Genomic DNA, 6,000 nt, shown 5'->3' with positions numbered 1-6,000 from the left:
CTCCTCTCCCTCTGTCATTCACTGATGACACATAATCACGAGGTCAAGTCGCTCATTTCCTCTCGCACCTTTTCGTCGCCATTTTGTGCCGGGGAAAATTCTAGGGTAGGGGCCGTCTTAATCGCTCGCACTGGAACAGAAGAGAGGCGAGCTGACAAATAAAGAAGACAGGAAGAGAGGAAGAGCAGAAGAGGGGGTTGGAGGGGTTGGAGGGGTTCCAGGGGCCGATTGTAAGGGCCAGATGTTGCTGGGACCCTCAGGCATGGCCCCAACACAAGCAGGAGAAGGGCCTCGTTGTGGCGATGGTCCAACCAGCTGTCACTCAGGGCAGAGGAGGAGAGGAGAGGCGTGGAGAGAATGAGAAGGAGGACGATTTAAGGAAAGAGTGGAATAAGGCTCTGGAATATTCACTTGTTTGGACAGGTGGACTGGTTGAATGTGTGGGGTAAATACAGATAGTTTGAAATAGTTTAGTTCTGGTGTAGTCTTGGTTTAGTTCTGGTGTAGTCTTGGTTTAGTTCTGGTGTAGGCTTGGTTTAGTTCTGGTGTAGTCTTGGTTTAGTTCTGGTGTAGTCACAGTTTGTTCTGGTTTAGTCACAGTTTGTTCTGGTTTAGGTTGTTTCCACACATGTTAGTGCACTTTCTGGAACAACCCAAGTTAGAGTCGGTCTTGTTCACATACACTGCACATCGAGAGTCCATCAGCCGATCGGTGAACTTATTTCTATGACATCTATATGCTATAGCCAGTGGTCTTTTTCTTTGACCTGTGGCTAAATACACCGTGACTGTTCACACTGGTGGTGTAGAAGAAGAAGCTTTTTGAATGACACAGACAGAGCCAGGCCTCCCTGTGCAGACAGAGGCAGAAGGACACTGTGGCTGATATTAAGTTCATCCAAATAGCCTCGTTAGACGACCGTGTCAAACAGCAGCTCTGCAGTGCCCTTTCATAGAAATATGCCTGATCCAAGCGCCTTTCTTGCCCAGATCCAAGCACTTTTACTTTACTAACTAGTGACAGTGTGAACACGTCCTCAGTTTGGTCTGGGTTTGTTTAACCAGCAGAAGCCACATTGATGTGAACCACTTGGATCACAGTTTTACACATTATCAATGGGACAGGCTTTTCAGCTTCAGATCAAACTGAACTGCACAGACTGTCTTTTTAAAGTTACACATCTGTTCTGTCCACACATGTGCGCTGCCATGTTTGTTTTAGTTCCTGTGTGTGCTGCTCAACCTTAGCCTCGATGAGGTTCATTTGACTGGAGCTGGGTGGCCTGTCACTCACTTAGTTCACTTCTTCATACAGTCTAGACGTGGGATAAGTGGGATTCTTGAGAATTTGTAAACTCACAAATATCACAAGAATTTACCTGGCTATAGTTTAGTCCTGGTTTATTCCTGTACCACATTTATACTTTAGCAACATGGTTGAAGTTTGATGCTTGAGTACACAACAACATTCAGGACTGACCAAAGCTGTGATTGAACCTCCAACAGTGACTGGTGTCTCCTGGTTTAGTCCTGATAAAGTCCTGCTGCTCCTGGTTCAGGTTTAGTTTTGTCCTGGGTTTGTCTTTGACTTCAGCCCTAGTGAAAGTATCCACTCCAAGAAATGTTCACACAGAGAACAGTAACCAAATCAAAGCCCCACTAAAAGTACTCTAACGATATAGTGTGATCGATGTATAAAAACACCAGTTAAATACCAAATTCCTTTTTTGTTTATTTATTTGCTGACATTAAGCAGGAGATCTTTCATTAAGAGTACTATCACATCAAAATGATACAAGTACACAAACACAGGTAAAAAGTAGTGTGAAGAAACTTCAAATACAAATACAATTTCTAAAGTTACTCTAGTACTGCCCACAACTACTACATACTGTGTAGTATTGTACAGCACCATCCATGCAGATATTTTGGCAGAAGTCTAAGCAGCTGCCTCCTCCAGTCTCCTCCTCACTGAATGGTCTGAATACTCCCAAGAACCGGACCCAAGAACCAGAGAACCAAAGGGCCACATGTCTCCTCACAAAGCCCAGAGAAAGAGGCCGGTGGTGGGCAGAGAAGAGCAGGATGCCAGGCCCTTCAGTCTGGAGGATCCGGGGTATGTTTGAGATGTTTAGATTTTTTTTTTATTTTTTTTTTTTTTTTGTGACAGGGAAATGGTTGAGAAAAGGGTTGGTCATAAGCGGCAGCTGTTCTGTGTTAATATCTCCATTTGGGCAATTACAAGTTTTAAATACAGATTATTGAAGAAAAGAGAGTTAATTTGAGGAATTGAAAAAAGTTGCATTACAACTTTGTACATTATGTAATTTAATATTTAGAGGTTACATAACTGCCAGGGCAATCTGTTAAAGGTCCTGTATTAGACTAAATTGACTCTTGTGAGCTTTAAGACATGTAATAATATGTCACCTCATCAAAAACATACATGGAGTTGTGTTTTGTTTCATTCACACGTGTTTGAGTAACACTTTATTATTGGTCTGTCTGCATCTTCAAAGCTCAAAATGCTCTGTTCCACCTTGTGATGTCATGAAACGGTAGTTTTCACATTAATAGCTACCCTTTACTTTTAGTTGAGCAGAGATTGGTAATCCCAGGGCTGAAATGCTCCAAATGATTTCAGTGAAAATGTATGGAGTTTAACAAAACAGTGGAGCACTTCCTGTATCACCCTAAGACATCAGAAAGAACTCAGCCTAAATATCTAGGGTTTATGTGTTAAACGTGTGTGAATGAAACAAGACACAACTCCAAGTATGTTTGTGATGAGCAAACATTATATAAACAAATTATCGAGGCAGTAAAATAAGAATTGATTTGACTGCTTTCTGATTGGATAATCATCTTGAGAACTAAAACATCAAATTATCCATCCATCCATTTTCTTCCTCTTATCTTGGGCCGGGTCGCGGGGGCAGCAGGCTAAGCAGGGAATCCCACACTTCCCTCACCCCAGACACGTCCTCCAGCTCCTCCGGTGGGACAGTTCCCAGGCCAGCCAAGAGACATAGTCCCTCCAGCGTGTCCTGGGCCTTCCCCGGGGCCTCCTCCTGATGGGGCATGCATCAAATTATAACATAATTGTGATTAAAAATAAATTAGCATTACAATTGCTACCAGCTGTATTTATCTTTCCCTTGTATCTGGGGACACAGATATCTCATAATCAAAATCTTACCGTTCCGTTAAATCAGGAAAAACTGTATTTTTTGTCTTTGAGGTGAAGATGAGGAGATGGAAAGGCTGGGTAGGCTGGTGGTTCTGCTGCTGCGGTGGAGATGGGCAGGAGCAGGGTTGTAAATGGCACAATGATTGAGGAGAGAGAATGCATCAGCATCTTTTAAGGTGATTGGTTGAGAGACAAAGTTAACCAGCTGTGATTGGCTGACAGTGACAGAAGACAGGAACAGGCAGGAATCAGAATGAAATAAATTTTAATGTATTTTTAAAATATTCTTATATACAAAAATGATCAGGTGGACTGTCAGATTAAAGGACAGTAATCGAGCAGAAGAGTGAGGAGGGACTAAATAAAGAGCAGCTTTGGGATAAAAATAACAGAGAGGCTTCAAACAGCATTCGACTGCAGAGGTCACGCTCACTAACACCACTATTTTTAGATCACACCTGAGATAGTCTAATGAGGTTTAAAGAGATGAAAACAGTCACAAGAAAGTAAAGAAGGTGTTTTGATAAGGACTTCAAAATTCACTTCAATTTGTATGATGGACAACTCCTCAAAGTGCTGAGGTAAAGGGTATCACAGTTTTCAGATTCTCAAAAGTGATGATGTCACAGTCCCAGATGGGGCCAAGAGCCAGTTTTCCCTGATGATTACATCGTACTTTGAAATATCCAAAAGATAAATTCACAAATGTTGAACCTGATCATTTCTTTTAGTGACTAGACCCAAGAACTCACTGTATTACAACAAGAATCTGCATTTTAACAACGTTCATTTTATCTGCCCCCATCTGTATTAAATATGATATGGTCTATAGCAGTGGTGTAACGTAATAAAGTAAAAGTCGTAAAGAATCATACTTTGTAAAATTTTTAGGTATCTGTATTTTACTTAAGTACATTTTAAAGTGGATACTTTTTACTTTTACTTCACTACATTTGAGAGAAGGTATCTGTACTTTCTACTCCACTACATTTTTGAACAGGGCTGAAAAGTAAAAGTATTTTTATTTTTGTTTGAGAAATGGCAGAGGGGTTTATTTCTAACATGTTTGTTGATTCAATTGTTAAACAAAATTTGTCACAAATTTGTATCAAAATCAGTCATTTGAAACCTTATAAGATCTCAAAATCTGAGAAATACTTTTACTTTTTACTCTTTAAGTAGCTCCTATGGTCCCCAGTCTGTCGTACGTCTCCAACTCAAAGCCACTAACCACTCCTTTGAAGATAGTGAGGTTCAGATCAGATTCAGGCAAAATGGTTTGAGAGAGAAGTTAAAGAAGCTATTTTTGTTAGGAAAGACAACCCTTCCTTAAACAGGAATGGGTGTATAAGACATAATCTCTCAACAATCTACAACTCTATCTTCAGACCCAGAACAAACAAGAACAAAGAGAACAATAGCTCTATTACAGGTTTTATATTGTCGTTAAGGCTGAAACTGGAGACAATACCTGTTTACAGTTTCAGTGTTGTTAGCCCCTCCCTTCAGATAGACATAAGACAATGTCCACCAGTAATCTGACCAGAACTGAAGAAGTGACTTGGATGAGCAGCAAAACGTCTTCACTCCTACAACAATTTGTCCAGTTGACAGATTTAAATTTTGTCTTTTGCTATGGATCAGACCTGGACGACTGAGGGATTGCACAGACTTCCTCCAGATTAACATTTTTTTTTTGATGAACAACTCCTCTTATTAAGGTGACAAATGACATCTGTCTAAACACTGATGCAGGAAGTCTCAGTCTTGAGTGTGTCAGATCTGAGTGCTGCCTTTGACACTGTCAATCATGGGACTCTCTTCCAGAGACTAGACGACTGGGTGGGCATCTCTGCTACTGAAACACTAAACTGGTTCAAGTCCTATCTAGAAACCAGGAAGAACTTCATTGAAATTGGAAACTGTCTCATCACATAGTCCTGACCTGTGGTGTGCCCCATGGGTCAATCCTGGGACTCCTGTTGTTCAATCTCTACTGCTGTTAGGTCAGTTAATACACAGCAATAATGTGTCTTACCACATCTATGCAGATGACACTCAGATCTATGTCTCACTGCAGCAGGTGAATATGGACCAGTGGATTCACTCTGTCACTGCATCAACAGATCAGTGTGTGGATGCAAAACAACTTTCTCCAGCTAAACTCAGACAAGACTGAAGTCACAGTCTTTAGCCCACACACACAAGGTTTGAGCAGTCACCTCTAGTCTCTCTCTCTAAAACTTTCAAATAACACTAGAACTCTAGAGGTAATGACACAGACCTGAACTTTAACAGTCAAAGATCAAAGGTATACTGTCTAAACCACACTTGGAGAGACTTATCCATGTGTTTGTCTCCAGTAGGTTAGACTACTGTAACATCCTGCTCACTGGCCTCTTGAAACGAGCCTTAACACAGCTGCAGTACATCCAGAACTCTGCTGCTCAGGTCCTGACTAGAACCAGGAAGTACAAGCACATGCGTCCTGTGCTCAGGTCTGTGCACTGGCTCCTGTGGCTCAGAGAATAGACTTTAAAGCAGCTCTGCTTGTGAACAAGTCTCTCCATGGCCTATTTATGTTTTGATTTGTTTGTATGGTGTTTTTAATGTCTTTCTTATTCTGTAAAGCACTTTCAAATACTTTCTGTGCGAATTGTGCTATACAAACAAACTTCCCTCACACTGGGGGACATTTAATAAGTAATTATAATTAAAGATCCCATGTGATGTTAAAGGAGTGCTGTGTAACTTTTCTTATGGAAGGTCAGCTGTCTGCTTTTCCTCATTCTCATGGTTGGTCATCTGAG

Source organism: Periophthalmus magnuspinnatus, chromosome 11, assembly GCF_009829125.3.
Source record: "Periophthalmus magnuspinnatus isolate fPerMag1 chromosome 11, fPerMag1.2.pri, whole genome shotgun sequence".
Classification (NCBI taxonomy): domain Eukaryota; kingdom Metazoa; phylum Chordata; class Actinopteri; order Gobiiformes; family Gobiidae; genus Periophthalmus; species Periophthalmus magnuspinnatus.
Note: the sequence above shows the minus strand (reverse complement) of the source record.